Source organism: Pinus tabuliformis, chromosome X, assembly GCF_031772625.1.
Source record: "Pinus tabuliformis cultivar Carrire ecotype Pingquan chromosome X, CPIR1, whole genome shotgun sequence".
NCBI lineage: Eukaryota > Viridiplantae > Streptophyta > Pinopsida > Pinales > Pinaceae > Pinus > Pinus tabuliformis.
In genome coordinates, this window is record NC_142308.1 from 1,519,739,346 (window position 1) to 1,519,761,838 (window position 22,493).

General features: G+C 40.2%; 1 protein-coding gene across 4 annotated transcripts in view; it reads right to left on the minus strand.

Moving 5' to 3' along the window:
* LOC149145831 (lysophospholipid acyltransferase LPEAT2-like) overlaps nt 1–22,493 on the minus strand; it is a 412,491-nt gene that overhangs the window by 117,469 nt on the left and 272,529 nt on the right. The gene's annotated exons all lie outside the window — the stretch shown is intronic.

Here is a 22,493-nt window from a genome sequence, read left to right on the forward strand (position 1 = left end):
ACAAAGGTAACAACAAGTTGTATTTTAAACTAGCATGTGTAGATAAAGTTATTCAGTAGCTTTATCCATGACCACCATACCACTAGGTTCTTAGGATTAATATACTCCAATCCGTAAATACACTAACCATCCAGGGAAAGAATACAACAAACCATAGAGGAGTGTGCATTAGACATCTCTCTCTTGGCTCTTCATTTTTACTATTCTTCTCTCTCTCTCTCCCTCTTGAAGTTTCTAGGGTTTCATGGTCCTGGAGCATCTTGAAGTCTGGGGTTAATGTTTCATCCCTTAGACATTTGATATTAGGGTTTATGACGAAACCCTAAGTGTATTTGTTGAAGAAGAAGAAGAGAAGTGGATGGCTTTCCTTGGAGGACTCATTTCAGTGATTCATTGTTAATTTTAGTTAACAATGGTATGTTCTATGCTTAACGCAATTACTTCAATGTTCCTTTAGCAGCGCAATGACAAGTTCAATTTAGTTTTCCAATAGCAATCACATTAACCATAAATCACATTGACAGTAACTGTAGATAGAACATAAAATAAAATGAAGACGACAAGCCAAGACAAGAGGAACCAGATTTGGCGCATGCCAAGGAAAAACCCCAATGTGGGGAAAACACTTTGATCAATTCTTCTTACTATTATTATCAAAATGTTCAGCAGAGAGCGGAAGTACAAAAGGTCAAAGTTGACTTGCCAAATCCAAGTCAAAACAACGTTGTCAAAGCTGCAGTCAAATTCAGCCCTAACCAGAAAGTCAAGCATGGTCAACGCAGCAAAAAATCTTCCTCTTTGGAGCTTGGTCATACCCACTGTTTTACGAAACGGCCGAGTTGAAACCGAAACGGCCGTTTCGGACCGTTTCAATAGCCAGCTCAATGACCCGGCCCATGACCCAGCTCGGCTGACCGAGTCATAGCTGACTCGGTCAACCCAGCCGGGTCCGTATTGACTCGGCCGAGTCATGGAAAGGACGGCTGGGCAGCGGTTTTTATAAAAAAAATTCATTTTTTTGCTGATATTTGGTAAAGTTAAGTAGGGTTTGTGGATTCCAAAGGGTAATGGAATATTGTTAAATGCTTTTGGGGTCCATTTCCCCCTCCCAAACTCTATTTAAGACAGCCAAATGCTCTCATTTCACTCACAGCAGTCTTATGCATTTGAGTGAGAGTCTTCTTTGAGAGTTAGTGAGCAGTTCTTGAGCTTGTTTTGGAGCAACAGTGAGGAGTCTTGGAGGAGCATTGTAGCTGGAGTGAGGAGCTTCTTGGGCAGCCATTTGGAGCAGCATTGAGGAGCTGATTCTTGGAGCAAGCTTGAGGAGGCAGTTTGTGCCTGGAGGTATTTTTTTCCACCTCTATAAATCTGTTTTTACTTAGTAAATTTTAGGTGCATATCAAGATAGCTTAGAGAGTGTTTTTAGTCAAATAAATGAACATTGAATCAATTTTTTTTTTTTTTTTTCATTTTCAGATTGTTTTCCTAGTCAAAAAATGGCACCTAGAGCAAAAGATCCTGCTTGGGCATATGTTGAAATGGTTGATAGTGAGATGTGTTGCAAGTTTTGCCATAGGAAAATTAAGTCAGGTCCTGGGGGGATTCATAGGATGAAACAACACTTGGCAGGGATTAAAGGCAATATTACTCCATGTCCCTCTGATCAAATTGGGGAGATTAGAAAGAATTTGTTGGAAAGCTTTGAAAAATTTAAAGAAGAAAAGACTAGGCAAAAAGAGATACAGGCTAAAATTGGGAGGAAGAGGGAGATACAAAGAATGATGGCTGCCAACCCCCACTATGAGTTTGAGGGTTCTTCCTCAATCCCTCAAACTGATGCATCAAACCCTTTCCGTTATGTTCCTCCCTCTTTTGCTTCTGTTCAAGATAAGGGAAAGGGTAGAATGAAGGGTGATGGGACTATCAAAAGTTTTTTCACTCACTCAGGCTCCTCTCCATCAGATGCACATGGTCCTGAAGTTAGTATTAGTAAAGGTCTTGCTCAGCCCACTTTAGATGACCATTGGAAGAAAGAATTGAGGGAGACTGCTTGTGACTACATAGCTAGATGGTGGTATGATGCTGATATCCCCTTTAATGTTGCTCGTTCACCATATTATGAGCCTATGTTTGAGGCCATACATGCTGCTGGAAAAGGCTTCAAAGGCCCTACTATGCAAGAGCTAAGGGGGTTTCGTTTGCAGAAAGAAATTAAATCAATTAATGAGTATTTGCAAGATTTCAAGGAATCATGGGCAAGAACAGGGTGTACCATCATGTCAGATGGATGGACTGATCAAAGAAACCGTACCATCATAAACTTTCTTGTCTTCTGCCCACAGGGAACCATGTTTTTAAAATCAGTTGATGCATCTGATAAGGTAAAAGATGGCCACTTGTTGTTTCAGCTATTGGATGAGGTTATTGAGGATGTGGGGGTGGCTAATGTTGTTCAAATCATCACAGACAATGCCTCTAACTATGTTCTTGCTGGTAGACTGTTAGAGGAAAAACACAAGACCATCTTTTGGACCCCATGCGCTGCACATTGCATAGACCTCATGCTTGAGGATATTGGAAAATTAGATTGGGTCAGAAACACTGTAGATAATGCCAAAAGCATAACAAAATTTATCTACAATCATACACTGGTTTTGAGTCTCATGAGGAAACACACTGGAGGCAAGGATATTATTAGGCCTGCCATCACTAGATTTGCTACACATTTTTTGACATTGCAATCTATGCTTTCCCAACATAGAAACTTGCAAAAGATGTTTTCCAGTGATGATTGGAATCAAAGCAGTTGGTCTAACAAACCAGAAGGCAGAGAATTGAAAAGGAAAGTCCATGATGAAACTTTTTGGAGAAAGGCAGCAGAGATTGTGAAGCTTGCTGAGCCACTAGTTAAGGTGTTGCGGTTGGTGGATGGGGAAAGGTTGGCTATGGGCTTCATTTATGAGGCTATGGATCAAGCAAAGGAGCAAATAAAGACAGCATACAAGGATAGAGTGGCAAAGTATGGGCCCATTTGGGCAATCATTGATGAAAGATGGAACAATCAACTCCATCGCCCTATACATGCAGCTGGGTATTTTTTGAACCCACGGTATCATTATAAAGCTAAGGAGTCAGGAGCTTTGAGGGGGGAAGGTCAGAGATGGACTGGTTGATTGCATTGAGCGCATGGTCCCATCGGAGTCTAATCAGCTGCTGATACATCAGCAGGTCACATCCTTCAGCAATGCAACAGGTACCTTTGGGAAGAACCTAGCAAAGATTGCAAGAGAAGCAGATGAGCCAGGTAAACAAAAATTTCAATTTTCAATTTCTTAATGGTTTTACTTTTTTTATTAAAGTTTGTTAAATCATTTATAATTTGAAAGTTAGATATAATTTGTAATTTTGTTGAGCTTCAGCCTTCATCTAACTCATAATTCATTACACTCCTATGTTTTTTGCAGCACAATGGTGGGAGGCCTTTGGTGGCCAGTGCCCTGAATTGCAAAGGTTTGCAATTCGTATTTTGAGTCAAACTTGCAGTGCATCTGGGTGTGAGCGCAATTGGTCTGTCTTTGAGAGGATTCACACAAAGAAGAGAAACCGTTTGGAGCAAAAACGGTTGAATGATCTAGTTTTTGTCCAATACAACCTTCGGCTCAGACGGAACCAATTGCTGAACAAAAGACCTGATTCAGATCCCATTGTGTTGGAAGACATTGACCCAACATCAGATTGGGTAGTGGAGAGTCGTCTACCAGAGTTTGATCCTGATGAGGATCTTGAGATTGATCAACTTGATGTTGAACATGCACTGCAGCCTGTTCAGTTGAATGCAGATCCCGATCCACCAGCCTCAGTCTCACAGCCAGCTAGTAGGACTCCAGTTGTAGGTGCTTCGCCTTCCTCTGCTCAGCCACGACAGAAGCGCAGCCGCATTTGTACTCTATCTCAGCTTGCATCTGCTGCACAGCCTAGTGGTACTGGCACCACTTCTACAGTTGCAGTTGGAGACGATGATGATGAGGAGGAGCCATGGGGCCCCTTGTCTGACTCTGATGATGATGATCCAGAGATTGGTCGAGATGATCTTGGCTCCTCTGGCAGTAGCTACTAGCCTCCTTGGTTATTTGTATTTTGTTTTGACTCTTGAGTCTTTGATCATGTATGACAGACTACAGTTGACTATGTATTTACTATTGCCATTGGGTACCACCGTACCATTTTGATATAATGGATTGGTTCATGAGCCTACTTTGATCATATGTTGTCTTCCATGTATATTATAATGTTGTGTGTTTGGAAACTTGAATGAAAATCTTTAAAATTATGTTTAAAATATTTAAAATTATGTTTTTTTATAAAAAAAATAAATATTTAATGTATTTTTTACAACGACCGAGTCATTGAAATCGAGCCGGCCGAGTCATTACCGAGTCGGAGTCTGAGTCGGAGTTGATCCTCGGCCGAGTCCGAGTCCGAGTCCGAGTTGTAAAACATTGGTCATACCCAGTCAAACTCGGCCTGATAAGGTGGTCAAATTCAGCCCAAAATAGTGATGAAAATTGGGGTCAATTACAGTCAGCCCTGTGGTCAAAGTGCCCAAAAATTCTCAGTTCTTGTGCCAAACTATACGGCCTACAAAAACTAAATTTCCCCACAAAAATCACAGTCAAAGGATGAGTCGAAGTGCTCGATCAATGCTGGTCAAACTCCTGCAACCATCTTGAAATTCGGCATTGTCATTTGCCCAAAAAATTCATCCTTATGCCACACGTGTGAGAGAGAGATCTGCCCAATAGTTGTACGAACCAATGAGAGAAGGATAGAGAAGAAATGTGTGTGATGATGATGCCAAATCAGGTGAGAGGGCACTTGTATTTATACAAATCGTGAGGGTGAAGAGTCACGTCCATTGGGCTTCATGAGCCTACATGATGATGTGGTCGACATAAACAATTGGCACATGTGTGGCCATAAATTCAAAAACACAATTCTGCTTGTCCAAATTGAATGATCTTTATATCAATTTTGGTCCTCAAGAAAAGAGGAATTTAATGCAATCATCATCTCCATCAAATTTGGCCCTAGTTGCCAATTTTAACATTCCCTCTAGGGAGAATTCCACCTGCCAATCCATCCATCATCATCGATCATCATGCCATCATGTCGTCATGTACCATCTCTGTATCTCATTTCATCTCTGCTTTGTTGAACATTGATATGTTGATTTTGGGTAGCATCGAATGTGCTCTAGCCACGAAAATTGGTGGAAAGGCTAAGGCACATGAGATCTCCAATACCCAGAAATGGTTTGAGCAAATTCTAAACAGTTTGGGAAATATTAAAATAATTAATATTTGTAATGGAGTCTGTAAGTCTAAACTTAGGGAAAATAAAATATTAATGTGAATTAATATAAAACTGTGTTAGAATGGTCCAAAATTCATGGATCAAGACAAATCTAATCTTAGTTGTTGATTAGGGACTTAATCTCGGCCGTTGATTTGTCAACGAGAAAAGTATAAGAGGAGGCTTGACGGTCACTTGGAGAACACAACAAGTTGATCAAGATTTCGATTTTCTGGGGCAGGTTTTGCTGAGGAAGTCAAAAGAGTGATCAAAGTTGCAGCTGAGGGGCAGTGAATACAGAAGCAGAGAGGCAGAGAGGATACTGGGAGAGTCAGCGCGGAAGTCGGGAGAGAGGGACGCAGAGCCATCGAGAGGCCACGCAGAACCAACTAGGGCCCATGCAAAGGCAGCCAAGAGCTGCGCAGTGCCTTAGAGAGCCAACGTGGGTGACGCAGAGGCTCTAGAGACTGACGCAATGCCTCCAGAGGTTGATGCAGGGGTTATTGGGCTGACGCTGGACCAGGAAGGGTTGATGCAGTCCCTAGAGGTAGACGTTGGGGTATTTGTGGGACAGATTGGAGCTAGGAGGTGTCGGAGTGTTTATCCGAGGTTTCAGTGGGATTATCTGCTTATGAGTAGAGAGGTACTATTCTCGAGATTATTCTCTGTTGGGTGAGCCGGTTTTGGCACCCAAATTGTATTCTGAAACTGCTTAATAATTAAAACACTTAGATAGTTGCACTGGTTTTCCCGCATTAGGGTTTTCCGGGGACATTAGTCCAAAAACAACGGTGTCACGTGTGTGCTTGTTTTGTTTCTTTCAGTTGATGACCTGTAATGTGTTGAGCATGTACTTGTATTTATTTTTAGTATTTACATGGTAAATAACTTGTTAATTAATCAAAATAAGTAGGAAGAAATAAATCAAAAAGTACGAAGGGTTTCTAACAGTTAGACTTAGAAATTCCAACATGATATGAATAATGAAGAAGAATCAATCGAGAGTGAATCACAAGACCTTACCACTCTCCACTGACAAAAGTTAGTCCAGAGGTAGAGCTTCAATCAAACTTGATCCCCAGTCAAGTTGTTGAACACCATGCATCCTAGACATAGGGAGTACGGCGGTACACGATGCGTCCATCGGTAGTGCTATGGTCCCTGTTAGTTTTTGGTAGCATCGGAAATGCTCTAGCCTTGAAAATTGATGGAGGGGCTAAGGCACATGAGTTCTAAAGAACCCAAAACTCGTTTGGTGAAATTCCACCCGGATTGTATTTTATTAAAATAATTAATATTTCTAATGGAGTTCCTAAGTCTAAACTTAGGGACATTAACATATTAATGGGTATTAATCAAAATATGGGTGAGAGTGATCTAGAAGGTGGATCAAGTCATGTTTTAATCTTAGCCGTTGTTTAGAGACTTAATCTCGTCCGTTGAGGACTCAACAGGAAAAGTATAAAATGGAGGCTTTGGGTTCATTTGGAAACACACACAAAGAGATTGAGGAAATCGATTTTCTGAGGGGAGAAGTTCTCAGGAAGAAAATCGATTGGGGAGATCTTGCAACTAAGGGGCAGAGAGAATATGGGAGGAGGACTTTCCGGAAAATACAAAACAGAGAGGCGGAGAGAGCTTGCAGAGAGGCAGCGCAGTAACCGGGACAACTGACGCAGAAAAGGTGCCGGTCATGCAGAATTCAGAACTGTCGGAACATCTGAAATCGTCGGTAACTGTCGGGAACAGTCGGGAGAGCTGACGCAGAGGCAACGCAGTAGACGGGAGAGCTGACGCAAAGGCAACGCAATAGACCGGAGAACTACCGCAGAAATGTCGCCTGTCATGTAGAATCCAGAGCTGTCGGAATAGCCGAAACTATCGGGAATTGTCGGAACAGCCAAAAGAGCTAACACAAAGGGCAAAAAAGGTGACACAGGGCTGACACAGAGCCAGCACAGAAAGAGCCGGGGTTAGCCAGTCTTGTTCAAGATAAGCCGAAATTCTACCGCATGAAGTGAGATAAAACTCACTAAGATTTTCCGCCAGTATTTTCTCTGTAAAGGATTGCTAGATGAGCATCCTAGATTTGTATTCAGATATTTCTCCTACATAATAATAAACCCTCAAAACTGTTGCATTGGTTTTCCCGCATTAGGCTTTTCTGAGGACTATTGTGTCAAAAAATAAGTGTGTCCTGTTGGCCCTGCCGCCTACACCTACCTACAAGTCAGTGAGAAAAGCCTTCAACCCCACAAGGTGTGGTTGGTGGCAGGGAACGCAGAGAAGGGGTTGTCACACTAATCCCGACTCTCTCCGTTTGAGCTATCTCCTAAGTTAGCTAAGGGGAGTGGTCCCTAATGAAAAGTTAATTTAAAAAGGATGTGAGTTTCTAGGAGATTTGTTGGAGTTAAATAGATTATCTCTTTAAGATTTATAAGCAAAAAATTGATATGAGCAATAACCATCATAAGAGAAGCATCAAATACATAAACAACCAGTGCTTCCAAGTATTTGCTCTCTAAGAAATGAAATTGTATTTTGCTTAAAATGAAGTGAAATGCTTTCAAATGGAAAGCCAAAATAAACCTAAAAAGTGAAACACTAAATTGTTAGCACAAGATATTAAAAATGCTTTCAAGATGAATAAGTCTACATATCAAAGCATGGAAACTATCTTGCTCAAAAAGATACAAAAATAACTAAAATTTTATACCACGATGACAACAAAGTGTGTTACAAAAATAATCTACAAGAGGCTAGGCCAAAGAGTATGAGCAAGCTCTCATCATTGACAAGCCATGACTTAGCTCTTTGAAATAGCCAAATATTTATAAATGAAGTACAATACGTAAAAAATAAAATTTTCCAAGTTTGATATTTTGATGCAAGAAATAAAAGCTTTAAGAAACTTGAAAGAATCCCTGCAAGACACAAATAAGATATAGATGAGACTTTGGAATTCAAAACATGCGGTTCATCTTGAATATTTTTCAAGAATGGGTTGAGTCCTCCGAGAATTTCCCCACACTTGAAAAACTTGACCAAATAATGATTCATCTACAAAAATTCACCACATCATTAAATCAACATGAAATTAAATAAGTGAAGTGGAAAGAATTCCTAGAGATACATCTATTATCCACTAGAAGATTTCTTTTCCTAAAGCAAATAATTAATTCTTATGCTAATATGAGATAGTTGCATACTAACATAACTTGAAACAAGCATGAAAGAAATAATGACATGAGGAAATAAATAGAAGCATAACAACAAGTCAAGAATTTACCACACATGCAAGGAAAAGAACACCATCACGCTTTACCCCAAAGATTGTTGTATTATATTACAAGTAGTGAATACAATCCCGCAGAGTCTCCTCAAGCACAATAGCTCATATTACTTGATACAAATGAGGGCCCATGGCTCTATTATATAGAGAGTTGGGAGCAAATCCCAATAAAGAATGACAATGACAAATAGCATTGGAGCCAATCCCAATGTAGAAGTGATTAAACAAGTGGCATGAGGTGACAATCCCAAAGAGAAATTCGAATTTGTTGAATGGAGCTCCAATGCCATGTGTAAAAAATGAAACAAGTGGCATGAGGTGACAATCCCAAAAAAAAATTCGAATTTGTTGAATGGAGCTCCAATGCCAAGTGTAAAAATCGAATTCTGGCAAGTGAACATCATTTTCTTCTTCCCTTATATGTCAAATTCGAATTGTATGATAGAATGACAAGTGTATATGGTGGTAACCCATGTGAGGACAATTTCCCACGAAAATCTCCACCAAATATTCTCTCAAATCCTCCCAAATTTGCATAACTTCACAAGTTCGAATTTCCAAGTACACAGCTTTCTTCTTTAATGCCAGAAATTCGATTTTATTCGAGCACATGTCCTTTCCTTGATTTTCAGAGTCCACATCACCTTGGGACTTCACTTTAACTCCCCCATAATTTTCCACCTCATTTCCACAGCATTTAGCATGTGTGGATATTTATTTTTCTCCATTTATTTAATTTTTTGCTTAATTAATTGCTAGATTTCTCACTAAACTTGGAAAAAGTGGGTTTTGAGGGTCCAAAACACATTATTAACCCCTCAAAGTGTGTCATAGTACAAAGTTGAGGGTGAGAGGTGTAATTTAATTACTCATACCCCATACAAATTCTCTAAACTACACTTATTACAATTTAAATACAAGTTTATTTGCAATTTTTGACCTGCGGGAAATCTAAAAAATTAAAAAATAACTACCTAGACCTAACCAAATTCCATGAAATTTTTTGTGTGATCTAGTATGGTAATATACATCAACTCTAAACACTAAGATGTGACAGAGGTTCAACCTTCAAACCGTCACCCCGGCTTTGAGGTAAAACGTGAGTGAAAAAACCCAAAAAATTATCTGCCTCTGAAAAAAAGAGATAATTAACCAGATAAAAAAAGCACTCCAAGGTGTACTCGTTTGTTGATCGAGTCCCAACATCCTAGGCCTGTTACATACTCAAAACTCATCATTACTAGTATCACTTATTACAATTTCCCGTAGGGTGTGGAATCTGGGTACAAGAAAGATGATGAGAAGATAGAAGTAGAGTTAAAACACTTTGTTGACTGACGATATCTGATGGTACAAGTGTCCTCTGGATCATCTTCGGCATGAAGTCTTCATGTAATCATCAGGTGCCACTCTAGTGGTCAACATTTGGCTCCATATGGGGATGCATGCTAGATATGAAGTTATAGTGTGCAAGAACCTGGAATCTGCATCCATTGACAAAAGACATATATCAGCAGTATCCATTCTAAATATCATCAAATGAAATCAAGTACAGAAATGCAAAAATGGAAATTTATTCTAAGAGCATAAATGACAATTTATTCATGAAATAAAACTAATTAAACAAAAATGACATGGGACAAGGTTAGAAATATGATACAAAAAGATGTCCCATGGCATCAGATGTCTTCAATGAAGTTCGCGCTGAGAACCTGCTTCCTTTCCGGTAGATGAGATCCATGGGTGGTTTTTTTGATGTGCCCTATCCAATTTTGAATATCTTAGGACTTTGATCAATCCCAACACTGTGTTGTACATGGCCATCAGATTTACAAAATCCTTTCCGCTTTTTTCTTTTCTTCTCAATAGATTGTGATGTTGATGTTGGAGAGATCAAAGTAGACCTTTCTGTCCGATTTTGAAGATGCTCTAATGGAAAATTCGAAGTATCCAATACTTCTTTGATTTGCTTCTGATTATGGTCTGACATGGGTGATGGATCAATCTCATAAGTATAAACCTGATTCTCCTCAGTTTCCTTGCTATCCAAGTCTCCATCAATTAGCCATTTTTCAATGGAGTAAATTACCTCCTCATAATGAGATGAAGATTGCTTCAGTGGATCGGGAGGCTTACGATTTGTTTCTTTGTTCTCTTCCCATTCGTCATTTAACATAAGTTGGAATTTTTGTACCTGTAATCTTTCCATTTCATCCAACCTATTCTGAAAAGTGACTTGATTAGCCTTCATAACACTTATTTTCTTGGCATGATTTGTTTCCATGGTGTTGATTAATTGTACTTCTTTTTCTTCCATGGCGAGCAACCTATTTTGAATAGAGGTCCTCTGATTAGAATGATTGATTTCCATGGCTTTTATTGCTTTTGCATGATTTTCCTCCATGGCCTTAATGAGTTGAGTTTGGTTGAGCTGCATATCCTTAATCATTCGAGTCAACTCCTTGATGAGATCCTTATCATTCTCATTTGCTTGAGTTTTGATCTTTCGTTCATCTCCATATTTTTCTTCAAAGGCATCAATGATTGATTCTAGAAAATCAAAATTGTTAGCAGGTAAGTCTACGAACCAATCCATAGCATCGCCATCTAATGAAAAGATGAAAAGTCTCATTTTAACATCCTCATGGTTAATAACATGGCACCATTTGCTCACACAAAGGTGGAAATTCCTAAGGTGAGTTTCAGTACTGATGGCATTGTTACCTAGAAAACTAGGCAACTCTTCAATAACCTCAATGACTTCATCCGGAATGAAATTCGGATAGCCTGAAATGTTAGTAAAATCACAAGGGGCAAACAAATCACAAGGGGCGAACAAATCAATCATGATGTCATGCTCACTTGACCCTGAAAGAGAAAATGGATACCAAAGAGAGGCTCATGTCCAAGATTAGCAAGAAATCTACAAAAAGCAAGCTTCAAGCATAAATCCTTGCAGAAAATGAAATAAGTGGAGTCGCCACTTGAACAGGAATCTAACTCTAAAATCCTAAGTCACCTGACACGGGGATTCGGGACATGTAGGATTCGGGATTCCTGGTGTCGGATTCAGGACACGCTGACCCCCCGGAACAGGACACATTAGGACACGTTATATATTATTTTATTAAAATATATATATATATAATATATATTTAAAAATATATATATATATTAAAAATTAGATATTATCATATTTCTTACACAAATTTTAATTAATGATACAAATTTATTGATTTCAAACATAGATCTTCATCTATAGCTATTAGCATGCATAGTACATACAAAATTCAAATAAATGTCAGTGGTACTGGTCACATAAATGATAAATCTATTAAAAATTTAAATCATGATTCATAATTCATAACTGAAAGACAACTTACAACTACAAGATAGTAAGATAAACACACTGACAACTGTAGTTTTCTCATTAAGTCATCAAATCAAAATGTGTTACATAGGTAGTGTTGGTGCAATGCCAATGGCAAATAGAAATAGAAAATATAAAACAATTACAGGTATACAAGCCTCAAGGCATCAATCAGCATCAGAATCAGCATCACTGTCCCCATCATCATGGTCCCCACTGCTCTCCTCTACATCCTCCTCCTCCCCTGTATCCATAGTCGCCTTTGCATCTGCTGGTATGGAGGCTGACCCCTCTAAGTCATCAAATCTAACAGGCTCTAGCACTGGATCATTGAGATCCATGTTGGCCAATGCCAACTCAACAATGGTGTCCAGACCCATATCATCAGGAACAGTGTTACTTGGGAGCGGGAGCGAAAGCGGGGAGCGGGAGCGAAAACAGGAGCGGGAGCGACATATTCAGAAGCTCTTGGTTTGGTGCTCTTGATTAAATACGAGTTCCATACCCTAATACATGACAAAATTCAATGGAAACATTGCAATCCCCCAATCCTAAAATCCTGAAAAACTGATAAGTCTGCTGGATTTTGAATGAAATCTAAAATTCTACTTTCTCCATATGAAATCCTATGAGGCCGGAACCACTCTCAAACATCCTGAGTCATTTCATGGTAATGTTAAAAATTTAAGTAAAAGGATGAAAATGAAGATTAAGGAGAATGTCACTTTTACTTTAAGAATTTAACATTACCATGAATAGCATATCAATACTAGGGCCTAGACTTGATTATGAAGCTGCCAAAATGCTCTACTCCTTGCTGCAACAGCACAAATCACTTACCAAATGAAAATATTAATGAGCAAACACGCCCTTTTCATACCCGCGCTGAGCTTAGCGAGTCCTGGAAACCGGACACGTGTCCTAAAATCGCGACACGCCCCTGAAAATCGCGACACACCCTCGGACACGACGTGTCCTGTGATTTGGACACGAATCCGGACCGAATCGTGTCGGATTCGCCAGATTCGGGATTCACAGGGGGTTTAGGACGAATCTGGTTTCCTAGCTAAAATCCAACATGCAAAACCCAAAAGTTAGTCAATTTCTCGGGTACAAGAAGACTTGTCCCCGGCAACAGTGCCAAAAATGTTGACCCTGCCACCTACACCTACCTACAAGTCAGTGAGAAAAGCCTTCAACCCCACAAGGTGTGGTTGGTGCAGGGAACTCAGAGAAGGGGTTGTCACACTAATCCCAACTCTCTCTGTTTGAGCTATCTCCTAGGTTAGCTAAGGGGGGTGGTCCCTAATGAAAAGTTAACTTAAAAAGGATGTGAGTTTCTAAGAGATTTGTTAGAGTTAAATAGATTATCTCTTTAAGATTTATAAGCAAAAAATTGAAATGAGCATTAACCATCATAAGATAAGCATCAAATACATAAACAACCAATGCCTTCCGAGTATTTTCTCTTTAAGAAATGAAATTGTATTTTGCTTAAAATGAAGTGAAATGCTTTCAAATGGAAAGCCAAAATAAACCTGAAAAGTGAAACACTAAATTGTTCACACAAGATATTATAAATGCTTTCAAGATGAATAACTCTACAAATCAAAGCATGGAAACTATCTTGCTCAAAAAGATACAAAAATAACTCAAATTTTAGACCAAGATGACAACAAAGTATTTTACAAAAATAATCTACAAAAGACTAGGCCAAAGAGTATGAGCAAGCTCTCCTCTTTGACTAGCCATGACTTAGCTCTTTGAAATAGCCAGATATTGATAAATGAAGTACAATACGTAAAAAATAAAATTCTCCAAGTTTGATATTTTGATACAAGAAATAAAAGCTTTAAGAAGTTGAAGTTTATAAGTCTACGAGTTAGAAACCCTCCATGCACTTTATTGATTTATTCCTACCTACTTGTTTCATTACTTAACAAGTTATTTACAATGTAAATACTGAAAATAAACACTAGTACATGCTCAACATATTACAAATCATCAACCAAAGGAAACAGATACAAGCATACAAAATGACATCGTTATATTTGGACCAATGTCCCCGGAAAAACCCAATGCGGAAAAACTGATACAGCTATCTGAGGGTTTTCTTATTAAGCAGTTTCAGAGTACAATTTGGGTGCCAAATCCAGCTTACCCAACAGAGAATGCCCTTGGCAGTAGTACATCTCCTACATTGTAGCTCTCTCTGTCGCTTCATCATCATTCGTCTCTACCCACATCCGCCAATCCTACTACTCCTCTTCGGGGCTTGCATAGCAAGGTCTAATCCAAGAGGCTGGGTACCTCAAGGATCCTGCCCCTCATCTCCTGTAGTCCGCCTGACTACAGCTCGATGTCTCCCCACTTCTGCTCAAGTGGCGTGTGTGCATTCATGGCACAATCATCGTCTGTCTCCACTTCTTTCTCTGCCCTTGTTGTCACTGCGTTAATCTCGGAAGACTCTCCCTTACTCTTATTCCTTGGACACTGGGTCACATAATGACCCAGCTCCCCACAGTGGAAGCACTTGATCTTAGAGAGATCCTTCTTCTTCCAATTTTCTTGCTTTCCCTCAAATGCTAGGGCAACATCTTCCTCCTCTTCCTTTTTTACTCTGATCCCCTTACTGCTGCTTACCGCATTTGTCTATCGTCTGATCTCTTCTTGGCAAAGAGCCGCCCACATCTCATCCCAAGGTGGAAGTGTCCCTCTGCCTAGTATACTCTCGACAAATACCTCCCAGGCTTCTGAGACTGCATTCAGGGTTGTCCTCACCATCAATTCTTGATCCGGTGTGGCTTCTATGGAAGTCAACTGATCTCAGATCTCATTCAGTCCTCCAAGGAAGGTGTTAATCGATTCTCCCTTCTTCATCTGATTTTCTAGTAACATCCATCTCTGTGCAGAAGTATGCTGGTACAATTTCTTTAGGGCCTCCCACATCTCATTTGTTGTTTCCTTCTCAGCAATGTGTGGTACTACATGGTCCTTGACCCCATCAAGGATGATTCTTTTGGCCCTCGCCATTGTCTCCTCGTACATGTCGTTCTCAACTGGGTCGACTGGATAGCTATCGTCTTCAAGGCGAAGTGCTTGACGCGATTTCTGTCAAATACGGATAAGATTTTGGCCTTCCAGACTGCAAAGTTTGACACTCCGTCTAGTTGGTCTTGGTCTCTTACTCTGTGTAGTGCCATGATGCTCTTCTACTTCCCTCTTGGAAGTTCTCGATGTGACTCCCTCTGAGTCTCGATTTCCCTCCTGGAAATCCTTCTGTTGATGTCGAGATGCCCCCTACTCTGATCGTCTATGCAACCGCACCACTGATTCGGATTTCTCGGCTAGAAACCCTTGGTAGCAACTCCCTCCTCCTTGGCCTTGCCTTGTCAGGTACTGTTATGATTACAGTACCTCACCAGCTCCACTCTACAACTTTCCCACCACCTCCTAAACCCCAGTGACCTAAAGGTGAGAGCTCCTAGGCTCTGTGCAATCCCAGTGCCAGCAACTCAACCTCCTCAGCCAATTGCGTCAGCCCTCCTAGCTTCTGCGTGGCTCTGCGTGAGTCTCCCTTTGCCTCCCTTCGCCTATGCGCTACCTCTTCCTAGTTCACCCTTGATGATGCAGGCATTGCATCACCCTTCCCTTGTTGCTACTCTACTAGGAACAGCTTTTGTCACTCGAGACAACAGTTTTTTGCTGCTATTGCTCCACTTGGCTAATGTCCTCAGTTCTCCTGCGATCTGCAACCACGCTCTGATACCATCTTGAAGTTTCTAAGTCTACCAGTTAGAAACCCTCCATGCACTTCACTGATTTATTCCTACCTACTTGTTTTGTTACTTAACAAGTTATTTACAATGTAAATACTGAAAATAAACACTAATGCATGCTCAACATATTACAGATCATCAACTAAAGGAATACAAGCACACAAAATGCCACTGTTATTTTTGGACCAATGTCCCTAGAAAAAACTAATGCGGGAAAACCAGTGCAGGTATTTGAGGGTTTTCTTATTAAGCAGTTTCAGAGTACAATCTGGGTGCCAAATCTCGCTTACCCAACAAAGAATGCCCTTGGCAGTAGTACCTCTCAATCTAAGACAAATGTCACAATTGAAGCCCCGGATAAACTCTCTGACAGCTCCTCAGCTCCAATCTGCCCCAGAAACCCCAGCGTCTGCCTTTCTAGACTGCGTCAGCCTCTCTCTGCCCAGTGCTGGCCCTACGTCACCCTGAATGGGTCTGCATCAGCCTCAGGATGCCTTGTGTCAGCCTTCTGGCCCTCTGCGTCAGCAATGCTGGCCTCTCCGAAGCACTGCGCAGCTCCTGGCTACCTCTGTGTGGCCCTGCATCAACTCTGGCTGCTACTGTGTCACTCTCTCTGACTCCTGCACAGATCTCCCAACACTATCTCTGCCTCTCTATCTCTCTGTACTCACTTCCCCTCAGCTGCAACTCTAATCACTGATTCTATCTCTCTTAACAAACCCCGCTCTAGAGAATAGAATGACTGATCATCTGGTGTGCTCTTCAAGTGACCCTCAAACCTCCTCTCATACTTTTCTCGTTGACATATCAACGGCCGAGATTAAGTCCCTAATTAACGACTAAAATCAGATTTGGCTCAATCCATGTCTTTTGGACCATTCTAACACAGTTTTATATTAATCCACATTAATATTTTAATTTCCTTAAATTTAGACTTAGGGACTCCATTAAAAATATTAATTATTTTAATATCTCCTAAACTGTTTAGAATCCACCCAAACCCTTTCTGAGTATTGGAGATCTCATGTGCCCTAAGCTCTCCACCAAATTTCGTGGCTAGAGCACATCCAATGCTACCACAAATCAACATAAGAAACTTGAAAGAATCCCTGCAAGACACAAATAAGATATAGATGAGACTTTGGAATTCAAAACATGCGGGTTCTCCTTAAATATTTTTCAAGAATGGGTTGATTCCTCCGATAATTTCCCCTCACGCTTGAAAAGCTTGACCAAATAATGATTCATCTACAAAACTTCACCACAAATCATTAAATCAACATGAAATTAAATAAGTGCAGTGGAAAGAATTCCTAGAGATACATTTATTATCTACTAGAAGATTTCTTTTCCTAAAGCAAATAAATAATTCTTATGTTAATGTGAGATAGTTGCATACTAACATAACTTGAAACAAACACGAATGAAATAATAACATGAGGAAATAAATAGAAGCATAACAAATCAAGAATTTACCACACATGCAAGGAGAAGAACACCATCACGCTTTACTCCAAAGATTGTTGTATTATATTACAAGTAGTGAATACAATCCCGCAGAGCCTCCTCAAGCACAATAGCTCGTATTACATGATACAAATGAGAGCCCATGGCTCTATTATATAGAGAGTTGGGAGCAAATCCCAATGAAAAATGACAATAACAAATGGCATTGGAGCCAATCCCAATATAGAAATGATTAAACAAAAAGCATGAAGTGACAATCCCAAAGAAAAATTCGAATTTGTTGAATGGAACTCCAATGCCAAGTGTAAAAATCGAAACAAGTGGCATGAGGAGACAATCCCAAAGAGAAATTCGAATTTGTTGAATGGAGCTCCAATGCCAAGTGTAAAAATCGAATTCTAGCTAGTGGACATCATTTTCCTCTTCCCTTATGTGCCAAATTCGAATTTTATGATAGAATGACAAGTGTATATGGGTGGTAACCCATGTGGGGACAATTTCCCACAAAAATCTCCACCAAATATTCTTTCAAATCCTCCCAAATGTGCATTAACTTCACAAATTCGAATTTCCAAGTAAGCAGCTTTCTCCTTTAATGCCATAAATTCGATGTTAATTGAGCACATGTCCTTTCTTTGATTTTAGGAGTCCACATCACCTTGGGACTTCACTTTAACTCCCCCATAATTTTCCACCTCATTTCCACAACATTTAGCATGTGGATGTTTATTTTTCTCCATTTATTTAATTTATGGCTTAATTAATTGCTAGATTTCTCACTAAACTTAGGAAAAGTGGGTTTTGAGTGTCCAAAACACATTATTAACCCCTCAAAGTTTGTCATTGTAGAAAGTTGAGGGTGAGAGGTGTAATTTTGAATACTCATACCCCATACAACTTCTCTATACTACACTTATTTCAATTTAAATACAATTTTATTTGCAATTTTTGACCTGCGGGAAATCTAAAAAATTAAAAAATGACTACCTAGACCTAACCAAATTCCACGAAATTTTTTGTGTGATCTAGTTGGTAATATACATCGATTCTAGACACTAAGATGTGTCAGGGGCTCAACCTTCAAACAGTCACCCCGGCTTTGGGGTAAAACGTGCGTGAAAAGACCCAAAAAATTATCTGCCTCTGAAAAAAAAAAGGGATAATTAACCAGATAAAAAAAACTCTAAGGTGTACTCGTTTGTTGATCGAATCCTGACATTCTAGGCTTGTTACAGACTCAAAACTCACCATTACTAGTATCACTTATTACAATTCCCCGTAGGGTGTGGAATCTGGGTACAAGAAAGATGATGAGAAGATAGAAGTAGAGTTAAAAAACTCTGTTGGCTGACGATATCTAATGGTACAAGTGTCCTTTGTATCATCTTCGGCATGGAGTCTTCATAAAATCATCAGGTGCCACTCTAATGGTCAACATGTCCTATGTATATTGTTCTTTGCTCTGTTTTCCATTTCATGAGATCAAATATTTAATTAATGTAGGTTGCAGAAGTAATTTGCTTCAGTATTCAAAAGAATAACTTGGTTAATGTATATTAAAAATCAAGTAGGTGAAGTAGATTCAAATTTGTTGTAGTAGGGGTTCCTAGAGTCTAAGAATTTTCACATGGTATCAGAGGATTGATTTTGAAACAAGAAGAGCAGATCCAGTGCTGAGCAGTGAGGTCGAAAGATACACTTGGCAGCTATTTGAATCCCCTTGAAGGGATTGCGCAGTCTTTGTCGGGACGCAGATCCAGGGAAATCTCTCTCTAAGTGAGACAACAGAGAGGTACGATTTCCAATTTGTGAGTTTGCAGAGGCAGAGGAAGTGACGCAGAGTCTCAACACAATGCTTGAAGGGTGTAGTTTCTGTCGGGGCGAAAATCTGCTGGAAAATAACGAAGACACGTAGAAGGGGAATTTTCTCCTCAAAGAACTTTCTGCGAGAAAGTTCGAATTTCTCACTCGCTGAGAAGCTGAGCAGTGCTAAGCAATGACTAGAGGAGTTAGTTCGACAGTTGGGTGAGATGGCATCGCATGGGCTCAGAGATCAAGACAGGTTGGAAGGTGCTTCCAACTATGTTATATGGAAGACCATAATCTTAGCTATTCTGGAGGAATATGATCTCGAGGCCTACATCAATAATGTTGTAGTTGTTCCTGCTGACAACGATCAAAAGAAAAAGTACAAAGCTGGGCAGGGGAAGGCAAAGAGGCTCATTCTCGAAGGAGTTCAAGATCATGTGGTCTCACACTTGCAGGGCAAGGATACAACCCGAGAGATGTGGGAAGCCTTGTCTTCTCTGTATGAAGGCTCTTCCGAACAGTGGAAGATGTATTTGGAGCAAAAGTTGCAGCGAACTTTGATGTAGAAAGGAGAAGAGGTGAACCTCTATATTCAACATCTTCTGGACACCAAAGACCAGCTTGCTGCAGTGGGGTCCACTCCTCAGCCAACCGCGATGGTGAGGATAGCCCTGCATGGAGTCTCAAATGAATGGAAAGTCTTCGTCCAAAGCATATTGGGCAAGGAAAAACTACCTTCATGGGAGGAGATTTGGGCAACTCTTCAATAGGAGTTAAGGAGGGACCTAATGAAGGTCAACCTCAGTGGCAGCAATGGGAGTGGCAAAAAGATGGAGGAGGAGGAGAACGCAGCTCTAACATCGAAACGACAGCAGAAGCCGAAGCGAAAGAAGAACATTTCAAAGATGAAATGTTTCAGTTGTGGCAAGATGGGCCACTATGCATCCCAGTGTCCTTTGAAGAAAAAGGATAAGGATGAGAAACATGATCCTAAGGCTACTTCAGCAAAGATTGACGAGGATGAGTTTGCCATGAGTGCCCATGCATCTCCATGAGGGAGATGGGGCGATATTGAGCTGTAGTCGGGAAGAATACATGTGGGCAGGATCCTTGAAGAGTCCACCTCTTGGATCAATTCCTTGCTACGGGAGCCCAAGATTCAGCAATAGCGAGATAGACTTAGAGTCATATGAAGCAGTAGAGTGTTTGGAGGACAGATGCAGTGGCTTGGGATCAAAGACTGATCAGCGCAGAGCAAGGTTGGTAGCAGTGCAATTGGCACAGTGCAGAGGTCAGCAGCAGCACAGAAGATTCAGAGGGTCAACAGCAATCATATTCCAACATTCATTTTATTATGCTAAACACAGTTAAGTTCAACTAATTTTGGATGTTTTTCAATTGCTTCTCTCAGCAATTGAGTTGCAGTACGGATGTAGTGTTAGCAGTAGCAGTGCTAGCAGCATAGCAAATGCAGCATTTGAGAGGGAGTTGTATTACAGATGCAGTAGTGACAATGGCAATGTCATAGGCAGCAATTGCGTAGCAGCAGCAGCACAGTGTTGGTGGCAGCAATAGTGCAGAAAGAAGGAGCTTCAGAAACAGAGCAGCATGTAGGTGAACATTGTTGCTAGAGCACTAAGAAATAATGCATCAGACTTAGGTCCATTTTGAATTCAGAAGCCAACTCCCTCTTGCATTGATAAATGAGAGGGTCTGCACCTGTTAGAAAGAGATCATCTACAAAAAGGACCAAAATGAGAGGTGTCTCCTTTTCAACCTTGAAGTATAGGTTAGGATCAACATCGCTCCTTGTAAATCCCAGCTTCATAAGATAGTTATCAATCCTCTCATACCAAGCTCTAGGGGATTTCTTCAACCCATAGAGGGCTTTCTTCAACTTGCATACGTGTGTCCTTCGTAGCAAGAAAGCAGTCTTAATGTCCATTTGATGTAGGCTCCAGCCTTGAGAGGCAGTGAGAGCAATAATTGATCGCATAGTGGTATATCGGGCAACCGGTGCAAATATCTCATCATAGTCCACTCCTTCCTTTTGAGAGAAGCCTCGAGCAATGAACCTGGCCTTATATTTTTCAGCACTCCCATGAGCTCCATGTTTAATTTTGTATAGCCATTTTGAGGTGACTACGGAATTGTCCTTCAGTCTAGGCACCACATCCCAAACATCATTTTTCATGACAAATTCATATTCCTCATTCATCGCATCCTTCCAAACTTTGAGTTTTACGCCTTCTTCGAACACACCCGGCTCAGATTGAACAATAGTACTCGTAGCAGCTAAGTACACTTGATACCTGTTCGGCTTCTTACATTTACATAATGTCCCTCTTGGAGCAATATGTCTTTCAGCATCTTCGAGAGTATCTTTGAGCCACAAAGGTCTTTTTCTTGAGGTAGAGGGATCACCAGGAGGTGGATCAATGGGATCCATCGGGCATAGGCTCATCTGTTGAAGGTTCATCATGCTTTTCTGCAGCATCATCATTATCCTTCCTTCGAATGGGGAGATCTTTGGCCTTCCCAAAAGCAATGTCTTCATCAAAGGTGACATCATGGCTAACTTCCACATCTCTTTGTCCAGGCACATAGATTTTATATGCCTTTGAAGTTTCACTCTAGACCACAAATATACCTTTCTTCCCGGATGCTTCTAACTTGTTATTTTCCCTTTATGCACATGAAAATACAGGAGACAACCAAATATTCTAAAATGAGAAACGTCAGGTTTCTTACCAGTGAAAACTTCTTTGGGTGTTTTGAAATCCAGTGCTTGATGTGGGCTCCTATTTTGAACATACATGGCAGTGTTGGCAGCTTCTCCCCATAAGAACTTTGGTAGACCTTGATCATGGAGCATGGAACGGATGGCTTCCATGATTGTTCGATTCTTTCTTTTAGCAACTCCATTTTTCTCATGAGTGTATGGAACGATTGTCTCCCATTTAATGCCAGCCTCTCTGCAAAAGTCATTGAATTCATTTGATTCATATTCGGTTCCACTGTCAGTCCTTGATAATTTGATCTTCTTCCCTGTTTGATTTTCCACCAAGGCTTTGAAAGAACGGAACCATTTGAATACTTCATCCTTCTTCTTCAAAAAATAGATCCATATTTTGCAAGAGAAGTCCTCTGTTGAAGTTTCTAAGTATACTTAGTTAGAAACCCTCCATGCACTTCACTGATTTATTCATACCCACTTTTTATTTTAATTAACAGGTTATTTACAATGTAAATACTGAAAATAAACACTAGTGCATGCTCAACATATTACAGATCAACAACTAAAGGAAACAAAAACAATCACACCATATGACACCATTATTTTTGGACCAATGTCCCCGGAAAAACCCAATGTGGGAAAACCGATGCAGCTATCTGAGGGTTTTCTTATTAAGCAATATCAAAG